General features: G+C 32.0%; 1 long non-coding RNA gene across 1 annotated transcript; it reads left to right on the forward strand.

Moving 5' to 3' along the window:
- The first annotated feature begins 716 nt into the window (after positions 1–716).
- Positions 717–6473, forward strand: LOC117929859. Its single transcript, XR_004653813.1, has 5 exons — positions 717–960; positions 2751–2870; positions 3365–3473; positions 4832–5091; positions 6232–6473. It is a non-coding gene; the product is annotated as an uncharacterized LOC117929859 (long non-coding RNA).
- The last annotated feature ends 7872 nt before the right edge of the window (positions 6474–14345 follow it).

Here is a 14345-nt window from a genome sequence, read left to right on the forward strand (position 1 = left end):
TTTACCATAATGTTGCTGCTTAAAGTAAGTTCAAATGGAATTATGTATAACTTTAAATTTATATAAGTTATATGCAAAATGATAGATTTAAATCAATGGATGTTATTGTTAATTTATATTCACTCTATGGCTAATTAAGTAAATTGAAGTCCGATAATACTTTCAATTTTATGGAAGTATATCCAAATTCATATATTCATGAAGCAATTTATTAAAATTCCCATTTTCAACCTATTCTTAATCATTCCAATTGAGGCATGTTAGGAAAATGAATTTTTTTTTCAAAAATCCCAATTCTAACATATGCTTAAGCATTGTAATTTACATCTTGAACTATACGGGAAATCATATAACTTAATTAATCTACCATTGCACATCATTCCAATTGAAGTCTGTTAGGAAATTTTTTTTTTTTTTCTAAAATCCCAATTCTAACATATGATTAAGTATCGGGGCATCATTTTTTCTAAATCTATATCCAATTTTCAATTTAAATATTAATCTATGTCCAAATTCTAAAATAAATTTAATATTAACTTTCCAATATTTGCAATTTTAAGTATTGGACATTTAAATAAATTCAATTTCCCCTTTTTAACACATATTACATTAATTATTTGTTATAAGGTGAAACAATTTTCTTTTGAAGTTAAAATAAACATTCCAATGTCTTGGAGTCCATGGTCGACAGAATTGAGGGCACAGACATAAAACCTTGAACCTCTCCCTCTTCCATTCTACACTCCCTCTTCCACAATGGAACCCCTCTTCCATTCCATTCAACTTCTCGACAGCGCATTCCACACTCCCAATTCCATAATGGAACCCCACAAGCGGAACAACACTCCATGGCACCCAAACGAGCATCGACAACAACAGCGATGACCAGTAGCGGCAAAGAGAAGAGGCCAATGGTTTCGAAAAAAGCTAAGGTCTATAAGAAGGTCACCTTTAATAAAGGTATGTTCACAAGCCCACAGCTGGCTGAGAGATATAATCATCATTTCACTAATAGGACAGTGATCGTGGGAAGGAACATTGATTTTGCAAAGCTAGGTTATTTTCGATTTGATAGTCTTTTTTCCATAATGGGATGACTACCTATTGTGTCCGTGAAAGAGCTTCTTTATCCTAGGGTTGTGAAATTCTTCTGCTGCAATATGAGTTTTGAAGAGGAAGAACCCATTAGTACAACCGTTAATGGTGTTCAAATGAAGTTTGATGTGGCTGAGCTTTATAAGATTTTAGACATTTCAAATGAAGGGATTTGTTTATATGAATAAAAAAAGTGGCCAAGGGTTGATGGTTTCAAACCTGCAAAAGCTTTATAGAGATTGTGTGGTTATCAAAAATCTGGTAGACCAACTTCTTATTCGTTGACTGTGTTGAGTCTAGTCCTACAACACATGATCTTTTACATTTTTGTCCTTAAAGGAGGACATCGAGACGATGTATCTTTCTTAGAGGCATTTCTGGTGGACAACATTCTAATAAAGAATAAGCTTAATATGAGGTATATAATTTTCCGTCATATTAAAGTTTGTTCATTGAGCGAAGATTCAATCCTCCCATATGGCATGTTCATCACAAAGATTGTCAAAAACTTCAATGTGAATTTGCAGCGTGAGATAGACAATAAGAAACTCAAATCCTTTGATACATATGATCGGGCTTCACTTCGTCGTATGCATTTTGTGCGCAAAAAAGATGGTTCGTGGGGAAGGAAGTCTTCTGTGCTCCCTTCAAAGGTGGATGTGTCTTCAGATGACGGGGCCTCGACGAAGGAAAATGAAAATGATGATGTGGAGGGAAGACATACTGAAAACGAAAATGTGACAGAATTACCATCCAACGATGGGATAGGAGCAAAAGCGGTTGCGAATCATCCTTCTCAAACTGTTAGGAACGAGGCTAAGGCATCGGATAACCTCAATGCCTAGATTAGCTCCATTGGTACGCGGTTAGAGGAAATGGTGCTAGCAAATGATAGACAGTTGACATCTTTGGAGTGGCACATTGATAGTTTTCAGGAGGAATACAAAGAGGGCATGCAGGTTATATGAGACCAGCATGATGAGATGGTGGCATTCCTGCGAGCCCAGTTCCCACCTCATGACCCAGCCCATAAATGAGCCCTTCTTATAGTTTCTACTACTTATATAGTTAGCAAAGTTTAGGATTTTTTTATTTTTTTTTATTGTTGAACATTTGGGTAATGTAATTGACATTTTGTATTTATGACTTTCTCTTACAACTTATTTAGGTAGTGACAGGTTATTCACATATATGGAATAAATGTTTTCACTGATTGCAGATGCTCGTATATAGATAATGTATTTACTTATACATTTATGGATTATATTATGCATCAATAGATTTAGCAAGTAATATGATACTTCTACTTTAATTTGATATGTCTCATTCGAAGATTGGAATTTCCTACACTTTAAGCTTATTTTAATGCTTCTTTTGTATATTTATAATTATGGGTGGAGATGATATAATCTGAGTTTCCATTGGGATGGCATGAATTTTTAAGTCTCAGTTTGTTGATTTTCCAATCGCTACAGAAGGGTGTCCTACTCAGCACATGGCACTTTAAGACACCAATATTTGCTAGAAGCTTTTGGCATTTGTGAATAATGCATCTAAAGAGCTGCAGAAACAATGGCCTTGCTCTGATCCGTCGAAACTGTAGTCTTTTCCATTTTGATTTGCAATATATATTGACATGATTGACTTTGATACAGGTTTTTGCCAAAGGTGTTGACAAGGAAATGGTTGTATTGATGGCTGCAAGAGATTCAAGGTTGGAGAAGGAAGATGCTATTGATGCTGCAATTGTGGCAATGTTGGATGATCCTAATGAGGTATTGTAACTCATTAAATAGAATATTCATGGGAGTCTTTTCAGCTGAGGCTCCTTTTGAGATATACTAGTTGTATATAAACCTAGAGCAACGACATGATGACCCAATCCAAGGCCTTCTTTGCTTAGGTTTTTTCTCTCTTCTTTTTGAAGAAATTGAAGAACATTGAGGTTATCAATGGTCTTCCAGTGTCATTATTGCTCTTGTTGTTTTTGTGGTATACAAATGCAATGGACATCTTTTTAGTATGCCTGGAATGCCTTAATATTGTATTAGAGAAAAAAAAAAAAGTCATTAGACTTCTTCTAGATTTATACAGTTTTATGCGTGAATAGAGTGGGATAACAAGCTGCTGCTAATACATATCAGTAGCATTCTCCATGCTTGTGAAGATAGATTGAAAATTTGATTATCCTTTCTCTATAATTTTTTTCCTATTCTTTTGTTGCAAAGCACGAGCTGATAAGATGACAGACTTGAAAATTTTTTTGCAGGAATTACAGAGGTACACTTCCATTTAATCCAACTGATAAAAGTACATCGCTTACATACATTGACAACTTTGGTAAAATGCATAGAGCTAGCAAGGGTGCACCAGAGCAGGTATAGAACTTTTCACTTTGAAGCCTTATTAGATTAATTGATTCTGAAACTTTGGCCTCCCTTTACATGTCACTTGTACATTCTCAAGCAGGCACATAACAAATTAGATATTGAAAGAAGAGTACATTAAATAATTGATAAATTTGCTTAGGCAACCTAAGTGTCTTCCATCCCCAGAGGGCTCTATATAATTTGATTATGATGGATCTTTTGTATATAACTCAAGATAGCTTAGTATTAGAGAATGTCCAAAGATCATTATGATATAACAGTCAATGCATTTGCTAAATAGGCAAAAGAGGGTATAACTATTGGAGTAGAGACTCAAGCTTTTTAAAAGAGTTATTGCAAGCCAAAACTTTGATATTTTTGGGTTTATTGATTGATGGTGACTTTGCTATTGTCATTCTGTAAAATTCCAAGTTGAAGCATATTCTGTTGATCTTTCATGGGTTTTCCAAGGGAAAAAATGGTGGTATGAGATGGAATAAGTGGATTCAGGAGACTTGAAGGATACGAATTGTTACTTTTTGTTGGGCAACTGAGGAGCTCAGTTGCTAAAAGAGGAGTTTCCATGCTTGAGATGTTTGTTGGGAACTTATTATCCCCTTAGTTTTAATTGGGTCTTTTATGCCTAATTATTTAGGATGTTTAATTTCAGACTTACGTTGGTGGTGTTGTGACCATTGTTTGTGATTCCATTTTTGTTTTTGGATTGAAGAATAGCTCATCCTCTTTGTATCTTTTTTCTTATTGCTTTTGAATGAAATTGATGTTTCTTATCATACGAGAAGAAATAGGACAAGGGAATAGAGAACCTGCTTAATGCTGGAATTCTTAAGGGAGATGACTTGCTGACCAAGAGTTTTTGAAAGACAAAATGATTAAACAACATCTGAAGGAAATGCCTCAGGTCCTCCTGCCACACTGAAGAGGGGTTGAAGCCTTGAAAATGAATAATGACTTATGTGCAGAGGTTGATTTGGAGACTCTTTGACTTATGGGTGTTCTAGGTGGTTCTATTGAATTTGGCTAACACTTAACAATGAATGACTGAAATTTTTAAAGATATGATTAATGGTATGAAGAAAAGGATCTATGTACCTAAACATCAACAAGTTAAAAGGAGGTGATGACAATGAGGATCAAGAATTAGTGACAACATTTTTCTTCTCCTAACCTCTCAGAATAATATTTTCAGATTTTGATTTTTCAGTTGTCACCTTGTAATTTAATTGTTAGTGTATGGTTTTAACTTTATGATCACATATTCAGATTTTTAAATGTACAACCTTTTGCTGTCATCTCTATTTTGAAACTGCATTTGACAAACTCATTATTGCTATTGAAATATGCAGGTTCTGATATATGATTTGCGTTCTTCATGTCCTATCCGAATTAAGGATCACATGTGAGTGGACTTTCACCAGATGGTGCATACACCTGGATATTCTTGCACAAAAACTGGGTCAAACTTTCTTTTCTTGTAAACCCTCTTTGTTTTATAGGTATGGCAGTCCAATATTGAACATCAAGTGGCATCGAACTCTTAATTCTGAATGAATGAAGTTGATTACCTATTGATAATCATATTGTTAGAATATGGGATCCTGAGACGGTGAGCAATTCTCGTATGCAAATAATGTCATCTCTTAGAACTACCTGTGTTTTTTTACAGACCATGGCCTAGAAAACTCTCCAGTTGATTCATACACTTGTCTTTGTTCTCATGAAGATATTATTTCCCACTCTTATCAAATTTAAGTGATGACTAAGGAGTTCAGAAAAGGAAAAATTTCACATTGTTCCTAATATTTATTTCATTTATTTATTATGTTTATATAATCATACTACAGCTAAGACTAATAGGTGAATATTTAATCAGATATGTTTAAATGTGCTTCTGGTTTTTGTGGATTAATACGACAGTATTCAATTGCTTCCTACATCCTTTAAAAGGTTGGAGTTCTGAAAAATGAAGCATCTGAGTTAATTTAGAAATTTAGATTAATTTTAGACTTCTTAGCAATGTACTGAAGAAGTGTTATTGTGATGTGTTGCTTATTTTTATTATACATTTTTTGTCTAGAAAATTGATAAAATACCAAATATCAATCACCCTTTCTCTGAACTATGTGTACTGGCTACTGAATGGTTTTTAAATCTGATATGAAGCAATGTGGAGCTGTTGGCCACAACCTGGACACTGTTTGTATATCATCTAAGGATTCAGATTGCATCTGAACATGAGGACAACCAGTATGACCATAATTAACATTGAAAATATAAGTTGATCAGAAGATTCAGCTCTAAAATTTAAGTGTATAATGTGATTAGTAGCACAGATTCTGTCTTGGCTTCTTTTTCTTGCTTCTGCTCTTCTAAGAATGTTTATTGGGTGTTTACAACCCGACTTCAACTTGTTTGGTTTGCAATTGGATGATAAAAAGCAGAAATGCCTTTGTCCAACCCCTAGCCCTATTTGAGCCCAAACCCCACCTATCTAATGATTTTACATCAAAACAAATTGTCAAACGGATCATAATGTGCCTTTAGACGAGTGCAGGGAAATAAAAAATCTTAGCATGACACATTCAACAACTGAACTTTGATTTGACCTTGATTGCATGATTGCCAGTTTTAATTCATGACTTACGATTTTAATGTGCTTAATCAAATATGTTACATATTTTGTATCTTCCTTCCTCTACAGTATACATATATTTTGATCTTTCATTGACATTTTGGTTGTTCTTAGGGGGATGGCATGACCAGCATTGAACCGACTGAAACAATAAATGATATACAGAGGATGGTAGGTTGGAGTCTCTAGTTTTTATATTTGATGTCAAAATTCATCGGTTGTATACATGATGAGTAGTAGGATGAGAGGCAACTATACTGTGTGAGTTTCACATAATTTTTCCATCTTATGGAAAATCTGTGTCAAATTGTCAAAGATCAATGGAAATTGATACTCTAACGTTTGTTTTGACAACATAAAATTGTTTTATTTTGGCTTTACTCATGGTTCATGCGAGACCTTTTCTCTTTTAGCTTAGGAATTAAGTATTGTGGTATTGACAACAAGAAGGAATGGTATCAAAGGAATTGTGGAAAGCATCCTCGAACATTTTCCAATTGCCATCCTTGACACAAAGTCAGAGAAGAAGAACGTAGTGTTGTTGGCAGTGGAGAATAGACAACCCCATATGTATGATCTCTTAAAACAAAAACATAAGAAAGAAAGTGTATTTCATGCAATGGATATTAAAGGAAACAATGTCTTGCATCTTATTGCAAATTATAAGAAGTCTATGAATCTTTGGATTATTCTAGGTACTGCATTGCAGGTTTTTGTTCTAGCTATAATTAGTAATGGTTTTGTTTAGGTGATCTATGTCATAATTGGTAATACCATTTTCATGTCAGAACCATCGGCTGAAAAATTTACATTAACAGCATATGGGTTTACTGGTCGACCTTTTAATGAAGTGCTCTCAATTGTTTTGGTGTCGCTAGCCACTGCCACTTTCGGTGCTTCCCAAGTAAAATTGGCAGTGGCTGGTGGTAGAGGTATGTTCCAACCAGTTGGAGTTTAGCGGTCGACCAGTCATGCTTTCAAATTCCAGTGTTTTAAAAATTCATTATATCATGATCATCCTTAATATTTTGGTCTTATGATATTAAATTTTAAAATTTATACTAATTTCTCAAAATGTATTAAATAGGCTAATTTCAAAACTAAGGTACCACATTGAAAACTTTATATGCAATAGATTTATTCGTCATAAGCTCACAATTCTCCACTTTTTTTAAGTTTTTTAAAAAAAAATAGGGATCTCATATGACTTGGATACTATTTAAATAATCCCATTACAATTAAGGGGTGTTCAATGGATGCCCGAAAAAATCAAATTGCAAAAATATGAAAAACAAAAATAGTAAGGGTACAAAGAATGTGAGGAATCCTCACATTCTTCGTACTCTCTCTCAGTTCTCCACTTTTTTGAAGTTTAAAATTTTTTTTAGAGTCTTATATGGCTTGGATATTGTTTAATTAATCTCATTACAATTAAGGGGTGTTGAATGGATGCCGAAAAGTTCAAAATCCAAAAATACTAAAAAAAATTAGTAAGGGTACGAAGAATGTGAGCCATCTTCAAATTTCTCGTACGCTCCCAATTCTCAACTTTTTTGAATTTTGAATTTTTTTTTTTTTTTTTTTTTTGATCTCATATGGCATGTATATTGTTTAAATAATCTCATTACAATTAGAGGGTGTTGAATGAATGCCCAAAAAAATCAAAATCCAAAAATACTAAAAAAAATACTAAGGGTACAAAGAATGTGAGGATTCCTCACATTCTTTGTATCCTCCCAATTCTCTACTTCTTTAAAGTTTTTTTTTTTCAATAAAATAAAATAAAATTGGGATCACATATGGCTTGGATATTCTTTAAATAATCACATTACAATTAGGGGTGTTGAATGGATGTCTGAAAAAATCAAAATCCAAAAATACTAAAAAATTAGTAAGAGTACGAAGAATGTGAGAATTCCTCACATTCCTCATACCCTCCTAATTCTCCACTTCTTTGAAGTTTAAATATATATATATATTGAGATCTCATATGGCTTGGATATTGTTTAAAAAATCTCATTACAATTAGGGGGTGTTGAATGGATGCCCGAAAAAATCAAATTGCAAAAATATGAAAAACAAAAATAGTAAGGGTACAAAGAATGTGAGGAATCCTCACATTCTTCGTACTCTCTCTTAGTTCTCCACTTTTTTGAAGTTAAAAATTTTTTTTAGAGTCTTATATGGCTTGGATATTGTTTAATTAATCTCATTACAATTAGGGGGTGTTGAATGGATGCCGAAAAGTTCAAAATCCAAAAATACTAAAAAAAATTAGTAAGGGTACGAAAAATGTGAGCCATCTTCAAATTTCTTGTACGCTCCCAATTCTCAACTTTTTTGAATTTTGAATTTTTTTTTTTTTTTTGATCTCATATGGCATGTATATTGTTTAAATAATCTCATTACAATTAGAGGGTGTTGAATGAATGCCCAAAAAAATCAAAATCCAAAAATACTAAAAAAAATACTAAGGGTACAAAGAATGTGAGGATTCCTCACATTCTTTGTATCCTTCCAATTCTCTACTTCTTTAAAGTTTTTTTTTTTTAAATAAAATAAAATAAAATTGGGATCACATATGGCTTGGATATTCTTTAAATAATCACATTACAATTAGGGGTGTTGAATGGATGTCTGAAAAAATCAAAATCCAAAAATACTAAAAAATTAGTAAGGGTATGAAGAATGTGAGAATTCCTCACATTCCTCATACCCTCCTAATTCTCCACTTCTTTGAAGTTTAAATATATATATATATATATATATATATATATATATATATATTATATATATATATATATATATATATATATATTTTGAGATCTCATATGGCTTGGATATTGTTTAAAAAATCTCATTACAATTAGGGGGTGTTGAATGGATGCTTGTAAAAATCAAAATCCAAAAATACTAAAAATTTAGTAAGGGTACAAAGAATGTGAAGAATCCTCACATTCCTCGTACCCTCCAAATTTGTCACTTCTTTGAAGTTTAAAAACTTTTATGGGATCTCATATGGCTGGGATATTGTTTAAAAAATCCCATTAAAATTAGGGGGTGTTGAATGGATTCCTAGAAAAATCAAAATCCAAAAGTACTAAAAAATTAGTAAGGGTATAAAGAATGTGAGAAATCTTCCCATTCCTCGTACCCTCCTAATTCTCTACTTCTTTGAAGTTTTAATTTTTTTTTTTTTAGATCTCATATGGATTGGATATTGTTTACATAATCTCATTACATTTAACAGGTGTTCAATGGATGCCCGGAAAAGTCAAAATCCAAAAATACTAAAAAAACTAGTAAGGGTACAAAGAATGTGAGGATTCTTCGTACCCTCCCAATTCTCCACTTCTTTGAAGTTTAGAAAAAATTTTGGGATCTTATATGGCTTGAATATTGTTTATATAGGTTCATTACACTTAAAAGGTGTTCAAAGGATGTATAGAAAAATCAAAATCCAAAAATACTAAAAAATTAGTAAGGGTACAAAGAATGTGAGGATTCCTCACATTCCTTGTACCTTCCTAATTCTCCACTTCTTTGAAGTTTAAATTTGTTTTTGGGATCTCATATGAATTGGATATTATTTAAATAATCTCATTACAATTAGGGGTGTTTAGTAGATGCTCAAAAAAATCTAAATCCAAAAATACTTAAATATTAGCAAGGGTATGAAGAATGTGAAGAATCCTCACATTCTTCATACCCTTCCCATTCTCCATTTCTTTGAAGTTTAAAAACATTTTTAGGATCTCATATGGCTGGGATAATGTTTAGATAAGTTCATTACACTTAAGGGGTGTTCAATGGATGCCTTCAAAAATCAAAATCCAAAAATACTAAAAAATTAGCAAGGGTACGAAGAATGTGAAGATATTCCTCACATTCTTTGTACCCTCTCAATTCTCCACCTCTTTGAAGTTTTAATTTTTTTTTTGGGATCTCATATGGATTGGATATTATTTAAATAATCTCCATGGAAAAATGAAAATCTAAAAATATTAAAGAATTAACTAGAGGTACAAAGAATATGAAGAATCCTCATATTCTTCGTACCCTCCCCATTCTCCACATTTTTTACCTTCTAAAAAAAATTTGGGATCTCATATGACTTATATATTGTTTAGGTGGGTTTATTACAATTAGAGTGTGTTCAAAATGATACCCACAAAAATCAAAATCCAAAAATACTAACAAATTAGCAAGGGTACGAAGAATGTGAGGAATCCTCACATTCTCATACCCTCCCAATTCTCTACTTCTTTGAAGTTTAAACAAAATTTTGGGACGTCATATGGTTTAGATATTGTTTAGATAGGTTCATTACAATTAGGGGGTATTCAATGGATGCCCGAAAAAATCAAAATAAAAAAATACTTAAAAAATAGTAAGGGTACGAAGAATGTGAAGAATCCTCACATTCCTCGTACCCTCCTAATTCTCCACTTCTTTGAAGTTTTTAAAAAATTTTGGGACCTCATATGGCTTGGATATTGTTTTAATAAGTTTATTACACTCAATGGGTGTTTAATGAATGCCCAGAAAAATCAAAATCCAAAAATACTAAAAAATTAGCAAGGGTATGAGAAATATGAGGAATCCTCACATTCCTTATACCCTCCTAATTCTCAAATTCTTTAAAATTTATTTGTTTATTAATTTATTTATTTTTTGGGATCTCATATGTCTTTGATGCTATTAAAATAATATCATTACAATTAGGGGGCGTTCAATGGATGTCCGGAAAAATGAAAATCCAAAAATACTAAAAAATTAGCAAGCGTATGAAGAATGTGAGGAATCCTCACATTCTTCGTACCCTCCCAATTCTCTACTTCTTTGAAGTTTAAATTTTTTTTATGGGATCTCATATGGCTTGGATATTGTTTAAATAATCTCATTACAATTTGGGGGTATTAAATGGATGCCTGAAAAAGTCAAAATCCAAAAATGCTAAAAAATTCGCAAGGGTACGAAGAATATGAGGAATCCTCACATTCTTTGTACCCTCCTAATTCTCCACTTCTTTGAAGTTTAAATTTATTTTATGGGATCTCAGATGACTTGGATATTGTTTAAATAATCTCATTACAATTAGAGGTTTTTTAATGAATGGCCTTAAAAATCAAAATCCAAAAATACTAAAAAATTAGCAAGGGTATGAAGAATGTGAGAAATCGCACATTCCTCGTACCCGCCTAATTCTCCACTTCTTTGAAACTTAATTTTTTTTTTTTTTGGATCTCATATGGCTTGGAATATTTTTAAACAATCTCATTACAATTATGGGGTGTTCAATGGATGCCCGAAAAAATGAAAATCCAAAAATACTAAAAAAATTAGTAAGGGTACGAAGAATGTGAGGATTCCTCACTTTCCTCGTACACTCCTAATTCTCCATTTCTTTGAAGTTTAAAATTTTTTATGGGATCTTATATGGTTTGGATATTGTTTAAATAATCTCATGACAATTAGGGGGTATTGAATGGATGCCCGAAAAAAATCAAAATCCAAAAATACTAAAAAATTCACAAGGGTACGAAGAATGTGAGGAATCCTCACATTCCTTGTACCCTCCCAATTCTCCACTTCTTTGAAGTTTAGAAAAAAAGAAAATTAAGACCACATATATCTTGGTTATTGTTTAAATAATCTCATTACAATTAGGGGGTGTTAAATGGATGCCCGAAAAAATAAAAATCCAAAAATACTTAAAAATTAGTAAGGGTAAGAAGAATGTGAGGAATCCTCACATTCTTCGGATCCTCCAAATTCTCCACTTCTTTGAAGTTTAATAATTCTTTTGGGATCACATATGCCTAGGATATGTTTTAGATAGGTTCATTACACTTAATGGGTGTTCAATGGATTCTTAGAAAAATCAAAATCCAAAAATACTAAAAAATTAGCAAGGGTACGAAGAATGTGAGGATACCCTCCCAATTCTCCACTTCTTTGAAGTTTTAAAAAAAACTGGGATCTCATATGGCTTGAATATTGTTTAAATAATCTCATTACAATTAGGGGGTGTTCAATGGATGCCTAAAAAAATCAAAATTCAAAAATACTAAAGAATTAACTAGGGGTACGAAGAATATGAGGAATCCTCACATTCTTCGTACCCTCCCCATTCTCTATTTCTTTGAAGTTTAAAAACTTTTTTGGGATCTCATATGGCTGGGATAATGTTTAGATAGGTTCATTACATTTAAGGGGTATTCAATGGATGCCTTCAAAAATTAAAATCCAAAAATACTAAAAAAATTAGCAAGGGTACGAAGAATGTGAGGAATCCTCACATTCCTCGTACCCTCCCAATTCTCTACTTCTTTGAAGTTTAAAAATTTTTTTGGGATCTTATATGGCTTGGATATTGTTTTTATGGGTTCATTTCAATTAGGGGGTGCTCAATGGATGCTCAAAAAAATCAAAATCCAAAAATGTTTAAAAATTAGCAAGGGTACAAAGAATGTGAGAAATCCTCACATTCCTCACACCCTCCCAATTCTCCACTTTTTTGAAGTTTTAAAAAGTTTTTTGGGACCTCATATGACTTGGATATTATTTAGATAAGTTCATTACACTCAGTGGATGTTCAATGGATGCCCAGAAAAATCAAAATCCAAATATACTAAAAAATTAGGAAGGGTATGAGGAATGTGAGGAATCCTCACATTCCTGGTACCCTCCTAATTTTCTACTTCTTTGAAGTTTAAATTTGTTTTTTGGGATTTCATATTCTTGGATGTTGTTTAAATAATATCATTACAATTAGGGGGTGTTCAAAGGATGCCCGAAAAAATGAAAATTCAAAAATACTAAAAAAATTTAGCAAGGGTACGAAGAATGTGAGGAATCCTCATATTCTTTGTACCCTCCCAATTCTCCACTTCTTTTAAGCTTAAATTTTTTTATGGGATATCATATGACTTAGATATTGTTTAAATATTCTCATTACAACTAGGCGGTGTTGAATGGATGCCCAAAAAATAAAAATAAAAAAATACTAAAAAATTAGCAAGAGTACGAAGAATGTGAGGAATCCTCACATTCTACATACCCTCCTAATTCCCCACTTCTTTGAAGTTTAAATTTTTTTTATAGGATCTCATATGACTTGGATATTATTTAAATAATCTCATTACAATTAGGGTGTGTTTAGTGAATACCCGAAAAAAATCAAAATCCAACAATACTTAAAAATTAGCAAGGATCCTCACATTCTTCGTACCCTCCTAATTCTCAACTTCTTTGAAGTTCAAATTTTTTTTTTGGGATCTCATATGACTTGGATATTGTTTAGATAGGTTCATTACTCTTAAGGCGTGTTCAATGGATTCCTAGAAAAATCAAAATCCAAAAATACTAAAAAATTAGAAAGGGTACGAAGAATGTGAAGATTCCAATTCTTCACTTCTTTGAAGTTTAATTTTTTTTTTTTTTTTTTACGATCTCATATGGTTTGGATATATTTTAAATAATCTCATTACAATTAGGGGGTGTTCAATGGATGTCCGGAAAAATCAAAATCCAAAAATATTAAAGAATTAACTAGGGGTACGAAGAATGTGAGGAATCGTACCCTCCCCAGTCTCCACATCTTTGAACTTTAAAAAGTTTTTTGGGATCTCATATGACTTACACATTGTTTCGGTAGGTTTATTACAATTAGGTTGTGTTCAAATGATGCCAGGAAAAATTAAAATCCAAAAATACTAAAAAAATTAGTAAGAGTACAAAGAATATGAGGAATCCTCACATTCCTCATACCCTCCCCATTCTTCACTTCTTTCATCTTTTTAAAATATTTATGACTTCACATGGCTTGGATATTATTTAGACAAGTTCATTATATTTAGGGGGTGTTTAGTGGATGGCTAAAATATTCAAAATCGAAATTTACTAAAAAAAATTAGCGAGTTACTAATTATACTTTTATTTATTGTATTTTCAATATTCCAACCAGTCTTTTGTGTAAGTAAATTTAAATGCTAAAAAATAATTTATTCATATATTTCTCAATTAATAATTAGTACACAACTCTTTTAGTTTTAAAATAATATATACTTATTTAAATTTATTTCAATTTTTCCCATTTTTATAAAAAATATATATAATTTCATTTACTATTCAATTCATTGAAATTATTCAATATTTTTTCACTTCATAAACCAATTATATTGCTTTTCACACTTCAAATATTCATCCAATTTTTTCAACAAGTG

Source organism: Vitis riparia, chromosome 14 (assembly GCF_004353265.1).
Source record: "Vitis riparia cultivar Riparia Gloire de Montpellier isolate 1030 chromosome 14, EGFV_Vit.rip_1.0, whole genome shotgun sequence".
NCBI lineage: Eukaryota > Viridiplantae > Streptophyta > Magnoliopsida > Vitales > Vitaceae > Vitis > Vitis riparia.